Genomic DNA, 14,729 nt, shown 5'->3' with positions numbered 1-14,729 from the left:
GATGGTTTTGTGCTTTGTTCTTCATCTCTTCTTCTTTAAGATTTAAAAATAGTTTACACCAAATGTTTCACTCTGTGACAAACTGGGAGTTTGCTTGCTCAAGTCCTGGCCTGGTGCCTTGACCGGTATTTCTGCTTGAACTCCCTAAAGAAAGAAGGAAGTCTCGACCAGCGACATGCAGTGGGGAGAGAGAGAGAGAGGGAGACATAAAAACAAACTTTGAAAAATATTATTAATTTCTAAGATTAAAATGTTTATTTTTAGGGGGAAAATAGTTATATCTCCTTTTACTTTTCTCAACAGAGTGTTTCCCATCCTACCTATAAACTGGGTGGCCCAGTAGCGTGTGGTTATCACACTTTACAGCGTAGGTGACTGGGGGTTCAATTCCCACCATTGTCTGTAAGGAGTTTGTATATCCTCCCCATGACTGGTTTTCTCCGGGTGCACCAGTTTCCTCCCACAGTCCATAGATGTACCAGTTGGTAGGTTAATTGGGCATTGTAAATTACCCTCCTGTTAGGTTAGGGTTAAATCGGGTTGCTGGGCTGCATGGCTTGAAGAGATGGAAGGCCTATTACATGCTGTATCTCAATAAATCATAACATTGCCGATGAGATACACTTCGTTGAGCTGGTACATCACAGTTGTAGTGACTCGGGTTCAATCCGGCCTTTGCTGCTGATGATGTGGAGTATTCCTGTTATCCTTGTGAATGTAGGGCTTCTTCGGGATGCTCCAGTTTCCTCCCACAATCGAGGATCAGCAGGTCAGTTGGTCTTTGGAGTGCTGTGGGTAATCAGATCTGGGGGGAGTTGACAGGAATGGCAGTGGAACAAAATGGCAATATTGTAAGTGGTTGCTTGATGGTTCAAGTTAAGGTTAAATGGAATTTAATGCAGACAAGTGTGAGGTGTTGCGCTTGGGTAAGACCAACCAGGGTAGGGCATACACAGTGAATGGTAGGGCACTGAGGAGTGCTGTAGAACAAAGGGATCTGGGAATACAACAAGTGGTGTCACAAGTAGATAAGGTCGTAAAGAGAGCTTGTGGCACGTTGGCCTTCATAATTCAATGTATTGAGTACAAGCTGGAATATTATGTTGAAGTTGTATAGGACATTGGTGAGGCCTAATTTGGATATTGTGTGCAGTTTTTGTCACCTACCTACAGGAAAGATGCAAATAAGTTTGAAAGGATGCAGAGAAAATCCACAAGTATGTTGCTGGGTCTGGAGGACCTGAGTTACTGTATAAGGAAAGATTGAATCGGTTAGGACTGTATTTTTTAGAATGTACAAGATTGAGAGGAGATTTGATAAATGTATACAAAATTATAAGCATAGATAGGATAAATGTAAACAGGCTTTTTCCACTGAGGTTGGGTGGGACTACAACAGGAGGGCATGGGTTAAGGGTGAAAGGTGAAAAGTTTAAGGAGAACATGAGGGGGAACTTCCTCACTCACAGGTTTGTGAGGGTGTGGAACAAACTGACAGCGCAAGTGGTGCACGTGAGCTCGATTTCAATGTTTAAGTACAGTTTGGATAGGTACATGGATGGGAGGGGCACGGAGAGTGAGGGTCCTGGGCAGGTCATTGGAAGTAAGCAGTCAGCATGCACTAGATAGGCTGAAGGGCATATTTCTGTGCTGTACTTTTCTATGACTTTATGACTCAGTGGGCTAAAGGACTTGTTTCCCATGTTGTCTAACTTTAACTCTATGATCATGCAGAGATGACATGGCCAGGTCCAATCTTGTCAAGGTGCATAAGTCTAGGCAGCTACTATGCTTCATCTAAACTTGGACATGAATCAGTGTGAGCAGATTCAGGCCCCTTATCTAAGAAAAGATGTGCGGGTATTGGAAAGGGTTCAGAGGAGGTTTATTAGAATGATTCCAGGAACAAAAGGGTTAACATATGAGGAGCATTTGATTACTCTGGGCCTGCCTGTACTTACTGGAGTTTAGGAGAATGAGGGGAGATCTCATTATCATTGCCACAGGCAAATGTGGAGGCCAAGTTATTGACTATATTTAAAGGAGAGGTTGATAGGTTCTCGATTAGTCACGGTGTCAAAGGTTTCAGGGAAAAGGTGAGAGAATGGGTTTGAGAGGGATAATGAATCAGCCTTGATGGAATGCTGGAGCAGACTTCGCCTCATTTTGTTTCTATGTCTTGTGCTCTTGTGAAAGTGGTCACTCAAATGAAAAGGCCAAGATTATTTTTGCTCCACTAGAGCACAGAGTATCCATTATTTATGTGTGTGTGTGTGTGTGTGTGTGTGTGTGTCTATATATCTATCTGCATGTGTATGTGTGTGTGTATATATATATATATATATATATATATACACATATTCCACAACCAACAACATAGTAAAAAGGTAAAACTGGTAACAGATATTTGGTCCACATATAATGTAGTAGTTAGCACAACACTTTACAGATACAGCGACCTGGGTTCTAATTGCCACTGTTGCTTGTATGAAGTTTGTATGTTCTTCCCATGACCGTGTGGGTTTCCTCCGGGTACTCCAGTTTCCTCCCACAGTCTGGCAGGTTAATTGGTCGTTGTAAATTGTCCCCTGACTAGGTTCAGATTAAATTGTGGGATTGTTGGGCAATGCAGCTCCAAGGGTCAAAAAGGCCAATTCTGTGTTGTATCTTAATAAATGATACATAAATACATACAGCTTATATATGCATATGTAGATCGATATCTGTTTATGTTGGTTATGAGATAGAATAAATAATAGATCATAATAACGAGAAGCAACTGTTAAGACTGTGTAGTCAGTTGGCTTCAATTTAACTCACAACTTTCTCATCTATCTGGATGGTATGATGATGCCTAGTTCTCAGTTAAAACGAAAGCTCTTTATTGCAATCTAAACACAGGAGGATTATCTGAAACTTAAATTATTAGCATCAGGCTTCATGGAAATAAAATCTGCACATACATCATTTTGCCCAGACCAGAGATGTATCCAACATACTGATATTGTTTTCATATGGATGGACCTTTAGTGATGTACATAGGGTGGCATTTAGTAGCAGGCAAGTCTATGGCTTACTGGTACACTCAGTGATTTACAAACAGCTTCTTTCCCTCTGCCTTAAGATTTATGAATGGTCCATGAACATTACCTCAGTATTTTTCTCTCTTTTCACACGATTTTTATATATTTCTGTAATTTCTATGTATTGCACTGTATTGCTGCTGGAAACCAACAAACTTCATGATATCTCAACGATAATAAACCTGATTCCGGTAAAATCCATTGTCGGACCCATTGTGCTTTCAAAACACTGAAATCCTTCATAAAATTGGGTTAATTGCTTTGAATAGGAAGGACATCAGTTGCAACATTTATCTCTTTCTTTAAATTCATTAAATATCTGTCCCAACTTCTATAAATTATTTTACTCACTAAGAGAATTAAAATTGAAAATGTATTTCAACGTTATTCATAAATATGTTTCATTCAGCAGTGTAGATATTTCTGTTGTTTTGAATAGTTGGACTGTATTTGGTAGGCATAGGGTCAGTCATTCTGCTCATTCCCTTTCATTACTGTAAGAACATTGTATGCAGCAACAGGAATAGGCCGCTCAACCATTGAATTATCGTTTAATTCTAGCATAGCGAAACCAATGTTCAGCTCTATGTACCTGTACTTTCCCTTTGTTCTCTGTGCCTTCACAAAATTCCGTAGCAACGCACTTTCCTGTACAGCTGACCTGGGTTCAATTCCCACCACCGCCTGTAAGGAGTTTGTACGCTCAGACCGTCTGGGTTTCCTCTGGGTGCTTCGATTTCCTCCCATATTCCAAAGAAGTATCAGTTGGTAGGTTAATTGGTAATTGTAAATCGTCCCATGATTAAGCTCAGATTAAATCAGGGCACTGCTGGGTGGCTCGGCTCAAAGGGCTGGAAGGACTTAATCCGCACTCTATCTCAATAAATAAATAAATAAATATTTTGAAAATAGTGGGCATTTAAGATTGTGGCAAATTTATGCGCCACTTCCTGAGTGCCTTCCTAAATAAATTCAACGTTCCCCGTCAGAACACAGGAAAACCTTAAATGCTAGAAATTCTGCAGATACCTGGAAATCCAGAGCAACACACACAAAATGCAGGAGGAACTCAGCAGGTCAGGCAGCACCTATGAAAATGAATAAACAGTCGATGTTTCAGGCTGGGACCCTTCATCAGGACTGGAGAGGAAGGGGGAAGACACCAGAATGAAAAGGTGGGGGGAAGAGAAGAAGGATAACTGACAACATGCTGGAGGAACTCAGCAGGTCGGGCAGCATCAGTGGAAACGATGAAGGATAACTAGAAGGTGAAGACAAGTGGGTGATAAAAGTCAGGGCTGGAGATGAAGGAATCAGAGGGGAGGAGTCACTGGGGAGAGGTGAATAGCAGGTGAGAAGGAGAGAGGGGGAATTTTTCTAACTAGAAGGAGAAATTGATATTCATACTATCAGGTCAGAGACTACCCAAATACAAGGTGTTGCTCCTTCACTCTGAGGATGGCCTCATCACAGCACAAGTGGAGGCCATGGATCGACATGTCAGAATGAGAATGAGAATCAAAATTAAAATGTTGGGCCAATAGGAAGTCCTGTTTTGACAGACAGAGCGGAGTTTCTCAACAATGCAGTCTCCCAAATTACGACAGTCTCACCAGTGTAGAGGAGACCGCATCAGGAGAACAAGATAAATAGACATCCCCAGCAGATTCGCAGGTGAAGTGTTGCATCACCTGCAAGGGCTGTTTAGGGCCCTGTATGGAGGTGAGGGAGGAGGTGAATGGGCAGGTGTAGAACTTTGGCCGCTTGAAGGGAAAAGTGCTAGGAGGAGATTAGTGGAGAGGGATGAATGCACAAGGGAATCACGGAGGGAATGATCCCTATGGAAAGCAAGAGTTGGGGGCGGTAAAGATAAGCTTGGTGGTAGATGACAGAAGTTGCAGAGGACGATGTGTTGAATGCAAAGGCTTATGGAATGATAGGCAAAGACAAAAACAATGCTGTCACTATTCTTTCCTACAGCAATTCCTGCCACATTTCCTATAGCAGTTCTTTTTGCTGCATAATGGACTAATTCTAATGTTGATATTGTTTCCTCTACCAGTCATTCATTATGTGCTGTGATGTGGGCGATCATGGTCTTTCCATGACCATGATTATCTCAGCAAATTTTGCTGCAGAAGTGGTTTGCCATTGCCTTCTTCTGGGCAGTGTCTTTACAAGACGGGTGACCCCAGCCATTATCAATACTCTTCAGAGATTGTCTACCTGGTGTCACTGGTCACATAACCAGGGCTTGTGAGATGCACCGGCTGCCCATACGACCATCCACCACCTGCTCCCATGGCTTCACGTGACCACGATCAGAGGGCTAAGCCCGGAAGGAAACACCGGCATTCCACGGGGAGGATGTACAGACTCCTTACAAGTGATGTCAGAACTGAACTCCAAAATCCAATGCCCTGAGCTGTAATAGGGTCACTCTAACTGCCACACTACCATAATATAGTGTATTATATGTTTCATTCAAAACCCCAGTAAATTAATTACTCATGGGATGAAATAATGACAACAGAAGTATAAAACAACTCATACTTCCAGAAGCGGCAGGATAGCCATAGCATCCTTCCATCAGCATCAACGTGAACAGTGAAATTCAAGTCTTTCCGGAGCAGAGCACTGCCAGCCTCACCTCAAGTTGCTGGAACAAGGCCATCAGCTTAGTTGCGGTGGTGGGTCAGTGACAGCTGCGTTAATGTAATGGAATTGTGAAGCAGGAGGCACCATTCATTCCATTGCCTGAACACCAATCATTTGCATGGGAGGTTGAATGTTGTATGGATAATGAAATCTATTTTGAAGAGGTGTTCCAGTGTCCTGGATGTTAATTATTTATTTATTGAGCTACAGTGTGGAATAGGAGCTTCCAGTCATGCCACCCAGCAATCCCTGGCCTAATCACAGGACAATTTACAATGACCATTAACCTACCAACTGGTATATCTTTGGACTGTGGGAAGGAAACTGGAGCACCCGGAGGAAACCCATGTGATCACGGGGAGAACGTACAAACTCCTTAGGACAACAGCGGGAATTGAACCCAGGTTGCCTGTACTGTAAAGTGTTGTGCTAACAACTATGCTACTGTGCCGACCCAGTCATATTAGTCATGCTGGTTGAAAGGTAGCTTGATGATTTAGTCACTATCACATGGTATAGTCCTAATGAAGGGTGTCTCCCAGAATCACTGACTGTTTATTCCCCTCCATAGATGCTGGCTGACTTTTTGAGTTCCTTTCATGCGTTGCTGTGGACCTAGTTGTGTGTAAATCGGCTGCTGATTTTACTACATTATATAGAAAAAAACAGCTACTTTTCAACTGTGTTTCATTGGCTATAAATTGTTTTGGAAGATCCAATGATTAAGGAAGCCACTGGTGTAAATGCAAGAAAGTTTTTAATATGCCTAGTATTCTATTTGGATCTGTGGGAATAGATACTGTGGTGAAATCTCTTTCAATTCGTTCCAACCACAAGATGGAGTGTCTTTCACAGCCTACCCTGGTTACTGCACAGCTGTTGCAGCAGAGACGAGTCCAACATATGAATTGACTTTGGATTCGACATTAGAAGCAGTCGCTCTCCTTGCTTGTTGTGGTGCTGTCCACCTGTTGTGTGGGTAGGTGCTGTGAGTCATGCAGCCTTTCCGTGCGATGTAGAGCTTGCTCATCAGCCACCAGGTGGGGCTGTGTGCCACAGATTTGCATGGAGCACCTCCTGCACCAAACTGAAAGGCCCCAGGATGTTTTTATAGACCTGCTGACAGACCTTTGTCATAGGGAACAAGAAACATCTCAGCTGGTTGCCACCTTTCTTTTTTCCATAGGGAAACTTCTCAACTTTTGCACCGGGTCAAAGAGTTGGTCCCAGAATCCCAGAACGGATTCTATCCATCGAACAGTACCATAGACATGATCACCAATACATGACAACTCCAAAACAGAGAACTGAATCAGCCACAAGACGTGAGTTCTTTTTTGCAGAAGTCTTTGACTTTGTCATCTGAGAGAGATTGTGGAGAATCTAAAACCTTTTTGTCTTCAGAAATTTGCCACCTTTCTACAAATACTTCACAATAGCTGTAATTCTGATAATGGATTCAGTACAGAATCAGTCCATCTAGTACAGAGACAAACAATAATGTCTTATCACTCCAATCCTCCTTTAAAACACTACTCAAGTGGCGTGAATGTCCAGGACCAGCAGGAACTCATTCTACTACTGATCTTTCCGACTGAGCTGTAGTACACAGATGCTAGACAGCCTGAATTAGAATCAGTTTCATTATCACTGGCGTGAATCTGAAATTTGTTGTTTTGTGGCAGCAGTACACAGCAAGACATAAATTATGATTGTAAGTTAAAATATGAAAATAAGATAAGTGTTTCAAAAGAGGAATGGTGAAGTAGTTTTCATGGGTTCATGGACTCTTCAGAAATATGATGGTGGAGTGGAAGAAGCTGTCCAAAAACATTGAGTGTGCATCTTCAGACTCCTGTACCTCCTCCCCAATGGTGGGAATGAGAAGAGGGCATGTCCACCTTCTTCAGGCTTCACCTTTTGAAGACGTCCTCAATGATGGGGAGGTTTGTGTCAACAATCTAGGAACAGCTTCTTCACCTCTGCCGTCCAGAAATGTTTTTATTTTGCACTACTTATTTAATTTAACTTATCTATAGAGTTGTTCCTTTCCGTTTCTTGTGCTGCATTGGACAGCAGCCTCGCTGTGTCTTTAGCATTTTGCCTGTTTGTTCGACGAGGCTGAGTCGCCATCTCACTGCTCAGCCCAGCGCGGATGGAAAGCGTGCAGGGAGCCGGCTGGATTCGAACCCAGGACCACTCACCTCGAAGTCTAGTGAGGATGCCGCTAAACAACCAACCAGTGGTGCAGTGGCATCTGCACTATATAATTCATGTTTTTTTTCTATTGTTCTGCATTGCATGAATCCAAATTTCATGACATATGCGTTTGACTCTGATGCAGGTTCTGTTGTTAGAAAGCAGTATCAGTGTTTCTGGTCGAAACCTTGCATCAGGACTGATGTTTTTGACCTGAAACATGGACGAGTCCTCTGCCCGACAGACACTGTCTGCAGGAACTCAATCAGTTCCTCCACCGTGTGGTTTACTACTCTGAGTCATCACTAACTTTTGCACTGAAGTGTAAAAGAGAATGAGCCTTGTGCTAAGTATACATGACACAAGAGTTCTTGACTACTATTCCCCTACTCCCTAGAACCATCTTCCAACAGTAAAGATCCTCGACCACTCTGTTCCTGCTCTATAGAACCATATCCCAACAGAAAAGGTCATCGGTCACGCTGCCTCTTCTCCCTAGAACCATCTCCCAACAGTAAAGGTCCCCAGCCACTCTGTCCCTGCTACTCAGTACCATATCCCAACAGTAAAGATCCCCAGCTACTCTGTTCCTGCTCCCGAGAACCATGTCCCAACAGTAAAGGTCCCCAGCCACTCTGTTCCTGCTCCCGAGAACCATGTCCCAACAGTAAAGATCCCCAGCCACTCTGTTTCTGCTCCCGAGAACCATGTCCCAACAGTAAAGGTCTACAACACATCCCTGAAAATAAGGAATCTTTCCCTATTTTGCTGCCTCTTGTCTGAAAGCAAGAGAATGAATATCAGAGTTGTATATGGTGACATATATGCACTTTAATAATAAATTTATTCTGAATTTTGTATTTCAAACTTTGAAAGCAGCAGCTGATGAAGAAGTTCACCTCTCTTCCAACTAACCATTGAACGGAAAGTGTATCTAAGTTCAAAACCTCAAATCCAATGCAAGGCTCAAAGTTCAAAGTAAATTAATTTTCGAAGTACATATATGTCACCATATACAACCCTGAGATTCATTTTCTGGCAGGCATTCACAGTAAATACAAGAAACACAATCGAATCAATCAAAAGCCTTCCCCAACAGGGCAAACAAACAATGTGAAAAACACAACAAACTGTGCAAATACAAAAAGAAATAATAATATTAATAAAAAATAAGCAATAAATATCAAGAACAGGAGATGAAGAGTCCTTGAAAGTGAGTCCATAGGTTGTGAAAGCAGTTCATGTACATGAGAAAATCAGCAGGTGCTGGAACTCACACACAAAATGTTGGAGGAACACAGCAGGCCAGGCAGCATCTATGCAAAAGAGTATAGTTGATGCTTCAGGCCAAGACCTTCATCAGGAGAGAGCAAGGCCTTGATGGTTGAGGTTCTTGATGATAGATGTTGCTTTCCTTCAACGCCACTCCGTGTAGATGTGCTCATTGGTGGGGAGGGCTTTACTGGTGATAATCTTTAGGATTTTATTCAGTACTTTTAAAACTCATGGTCTACGGCTCTGGTTTATTGCCGTCAGACCTCATGGGAAGCCCATGTTAATTACGTGCCCTCTACTATGAGTTCTGAACACTACCTAGTGTCAGCTTAAATCAGAGCTTTCGGGAAGGGAAAATAATCTTATGGGAAAATTCAACAAAAACAGTAGAAAGACAACCCCAGAGAAATGAATAAACAGTCAATGTTTTGGGCCAGGATCCTTCATCAGGACTAGAGAGGAAGAGGGAAGAAGCCAGAATAAGAAGGTGGGGAGGAGGGGAAGGAGCACAAGCTAGAAGATGATAGGTGAAGCCATGGGTGGGGAAGGGGGAATGAAGTAAGAAACTGGGAGATGATAGGTGGAAAATGTAAAGGGCTGGAGAAGAAGGGATCTGATAGAAGAGGAGAGTGGACCACAGGAGAGAGGGAAAAAATAGGAGCATGGGGGGTGGGGGAGAAATAGGCATGTGAGGAGAAGAGAAGAGGTAAAAGGTGGGTAGGGCAGAGTGGGATTGAATAAGGGGGAAGCATAAGATTTGCACGAAAATCTCAGGATATCAACATTTTCTGAGATAATCAAGCCACCCCCCCCCAGTTTGGCACCACAGTCAAAGCCACTTAGTTCATGTTTCCTCCCCATTGTGAGTTTGGTCTGAACAACAACTGAATCTTTCGATCACGTCTGCAAACGTTTATGCATTGAGTTGCTGCCACATGATTGGCTGATCAGATATTTGCACGAACGAGCAGGTGTACGGTGTACCCAATAAAGTAGCCACTGAGAGTATTTCTCAACACACACTTCTCTGCAGAGATGATATATCATTGTCCAAGAGCGTAAGGTGATTGTTGGCCAACCAGCAGGAAATAAAGGAGAAAATTGCCCGCTAATCTGCAGGGATATTCCCAGGGCAAGGATATTGGTGGATGAATTCATTGATCAATATGCAACAATATGTTCCATGGTCCAGTTTCATAGGTTAGAGCCCAAGTGACATACACAAACACTCTAGGTCCATGTCCTGGAGTTAATTATTGCCAGATGATTACTCAATATACCTCGTCCCATTTGTGAATCCTGTTTTCTTCTCTATTAATGACAATAAAATGTTTTCAAAATTAACAACGATGGCCAGTATTCTGGAACAGAGTCACAGAGTCAATGAATGAGCTAACAACTTTTTCCATATTTTATTTGTGAATATTATCAGTGTTTAGATATGGGTGATCCATCTTTCTTCAGGTCAGATCATGGATTTCAATTGAGGGGGTATGGGCCTGATATGGGTGGTGGGGTGGAGATATGTCACTACCAAAGGAGGTGTGAGATGTTTCTTCCCTCCACTAGCCTGCAGGTCACCTTGGGCAAGGTGTAGCACCTGTTTACCCCACCCCCCGATCAGGGTCACATGAAGCCATGGGAGCAGGTGGTGGATGGTCATATGAACAGATGATGCACATCACAAGTCCTGGTTATGTGACCACTGACACCAGGCAGACAAGCTCTGAAGAGTATTGATAATGGCTGGGGTCATCCATCTTGTAAAAACACTGCCCAGAAGAAGGCAACGGCAAACCACTTCTGCAGAAAAATTTGCCAAGAACAATAGTGGTCATGGAAAGACCATGATCACCCATGTCACAAGACATGGCATGTAATGATGATGGAGCTGATGGACAGTGTTATGCAACAAGCTCAGGTTGGTATAGTAGAATAGTGCTTGCACTCACAAATACGAGAAAATCTGCAGCCACTGGAAATCCAAAATCCAAAGCAACACACAGAAAATGCTGGAGGAACTCAGCAGGTCAGGAGGCATCTACAGAAATTAATAAACATTTGACATTTTGGTCCGAGACCCTTCTTCAGAACTCACGTGTACCTGAAATTTCAGCTGATGCAATGGTATATATACAAAACCAAGACCATCAATCTCTTCCAAATAAAAGTGTCCCTTCAGGCTCAAGATTTCATTTAAAAATGTTGAATTATCTTTTTCAAAATGTAGTTTAAATTACTTGGGGGCCTTTTAAAGCATTCTTTTGTTTTACACACACAAAATGCTGGCGAAAATCAGCAAGTCAGGCAGCATCTATGGAAAGGAATCAGGTCGATACCAATTTCAGTCTGAAACATCAACTTATTATCCCTTTTCATAGTTGCCACCTGATCTGTCATGTTCCTCCAGTATTTTGTATGTGTGTTACTCTGGATTTCCAGCATCTGCAGAATCTCTTGTGTTTAAATTACTGCTGTTTAAATAGTGATTTGTATTTTCCTCATACATGATTACTTAGCTTAAAGTACAGATTCTTTTAAGAAATATTCTGCAATCAAAATGACACAACCATTTGTCAGGAAATTCATATAAGTGCTTTTAACAGTGCCTGAATAATATCAGAAGTAAGCCTAATACTACTGGGATAATTGCCTGGGGAGGAGAAACTCAAAGAGGTTCTGCATCATTGAGCTACTGTGCATTGACACAGTTCAATTGGACAAGGCAGATTGGCTTCATAATGCCTTTGAGTAAGTGTTAAATATTTGGTTCACAAACAATTGATTTGGTTTTGTAGAAAGTGTCCTAGGAGGCACAAAGGTTTTAAAATCTTTAAAAATGTAAATACTTCTGTTGAAGAGTAGTTACAACAAACATTATTAAAAGTTTCATACTGCCCAAGCTTAGGAACACCTGGATAATTCTACCTGGATCAAGCAATTAATATTGAAGCAAAAATTCAGATTCAGTAGCTCCTTTAACATCACTGGTATAACTCATGAAATTTGATGTTTTACAGCAGCAGTACATGCAATACATAATAAAAATTGTAAATTACAGTAAGTATGTGTACATTTTTTTAAAAAGTTAAATTAAACAAGTAGTGCAAAAAGAGGAAAAAAGGTAGTGAGGTAGTGTACATTGGTTCATTGTCTATCCAAAAATCTGATTGCTTTTGTACCAATTAATAGAAAGGCGAGCAGAGTGAAGTTCAAGAAGAACTGAGCAATTTAGTTTGCTTGCTTAACCTTCTCATGAACCCAATGCAAGGCCGTGCTTTTGGCCTGACTTCAACAACTACTAGTTACCATAATAAATGACTTGATCCATAGAAGTTTTGATAGTTAGCTCAGTTAGGGAAGTATCTATTGATTTTACCAATGTTATGGAGTAGGTGTGCCATGCCATGCAGGTGATGGAATCAGGTCTAATGGTTATTTGACTTACTTTGTCCAAAATGTCAAGCTTAGTTTCATTGTCATAGGGCATTCTTGCCAATGAGGAACAACCTTTCCACTAAGCTCAACACAACTAAGTTCAAGTGATATTACTGATGGTATGAATAGTTTAGGAATTTAAGGGACTTTTCCTTTAAAATGCTAGATCATTGTAATAGTTTGCATGTTTTAACATAATATTGTGCTCATGTACTTATTTTAGACATTAAATACTTTGCATCAAATATACTGTAGTTAATAGAAAAAATATTTCTATTGAAATTTTGCTAAGGTAGATTTTGGACTATTTGGAAATGTTCCATCAGAATCAGGTTTAATATCACGGGCATACTGTATGTTGTGAAATTTGTTGTTACATGGCAGCAGTACATTATACTACATAATAATAAAAACTTTAAATTATAGTAAGAAATATATATATTTTTAAAAGTTAAATTAAATAAGTAGATTAGATGATTAGATTAGTTTCAACTTTATTGTCATTGTGCCGAGTACAGATACAAAGCCAATGAAATGCAGTTAGCATCTGACCAGAAATGCAAAGAATAGTGTTATTTACAAAATAACTGCGAATAAAAACTAAGTGCTACAGCACACAAGTATAAAAGTACTGAGACAGTACAATATGGGTGCAGTACTGCTTAGCGCTGTGATGTGAGGTTCAGTAGGGTCACAGCCTCAGGGAAGAAGCTCTTCCCGTGCCTGCTGGTGTGGGAGCAGAGGCTCCTGTAGTGCCTACCGGATGGGAGGAGAGTAAAAAGTCCATGGTTAGGGTGAGATAAAAAAATAGTGAGGTGGTGTCCATGAGTTTAAAGTCCATTCAGAAATCTGTTGACAGAGTGGAAGAAGCTATTTCTGGATTGTTGAGTGTGTGTCGTCAGGCTTCTGTACCCTCACCCTGATGGCAGCAATGAGAAAAGGGCATGGCCGGGGTGATGGGGGTCCTGAATGATGGATGCCACCTTTTTCAGGCATTGGTCCTTGAAGATGTCCTGGATGCTGGGGGGGCTAGTGCCCATGATAAGTTTCATAGCAGGTTCCATATGAAGGCTGATATCTCTTATGAGCAACAAACCATCATCCACCTGCCTCCTCCACTGGCTCTGACTGGCACCTAACTGATAGCCAGTACCCATGGATAGATATTTCCTTCAAATATCTGCCCTTGGTCCATACTTCAAACTCTTGTCTTTGGCAACTAGCTCATCTTTTCTCTTGGAACCTGTCTGTAGCTAAGTAATTAATTTGATAACCTTGTTCCCAGATTAAGCTTCCCCAACATCCCTCTCCATCCCTGTATCATAACCTTAAGGCTGATTTATACTTCTGCATCAACTCGACTCCATAAGTACGGCATCGCCACCAACCCTACGCAGAGCCTATGCGGATCCCTACGCCGTAGCATGACGCACACCTCTCCCGAAATGTAACTACGCGTCACAGCAACGCAGAACGCAACTAACGTGATTGGTCCACCTGGGAGCATCGTATTTCCTCCTACACTGCAATAGCTTCCCATTGGCCGACTGAAGGGCAGGGAAGGAACTCTGGCTGCAATGCTTTCCATAAAGCTTTACAGACCTTCAAAATTATGGAGGACACATTTCGCTCATACGAAAAAAGACACTCGCTTTAAACTTGCTTACCCCGAGGAAGACTACCATGACCATGATGCCTTGCACGGGCAGGTGTGTGCGCATGCGTGACGTGCGCGAATTGCAGAGTGACGCAGACACACCAACGCACAAGTATAAATGCTCACAACGGCGTAGGTCAGTTGCGTAGATCACGGTGTCGAGTTGACGCAGAAGTATAAATCAGCCTTTACCCTGATCTTCCTTTGTAAACTTATGCACCACCTTTATTACCACATTTGGTGCCCTCCCCATGGCATTTCCATTTTCCATTCTGTATAAACATCAGCTCATCTGAAACCCTGCTGCCCAAATTATGATCCCCATCATCTACTGTTCTTCCACCCATCTGCCTGAACACGTGCCCTTTCATTGCCTCCTAGCTTGGAAAATCCCTAGCTTTATTTCTTCCTAAATGTGT

Source organism: Mobula birostris, chromosome 21 (genome assembly GCF_030028105.1).
Source record: "Mobula birostris isolate sMobBir1 chromosome 21, sMobBir1.hap1, whole genome shotgun sequence".
Classification (NCBI taxonomy): domain Eukaryota; kingdom Metazoa; phylum Chordata; class Chondrichthyes; order Myliobatiformes; family Myliobatidae; genus Mobula; species Mobula birostris.
This window is presented reverse-complemented; position numbering follows the sequence as displayed.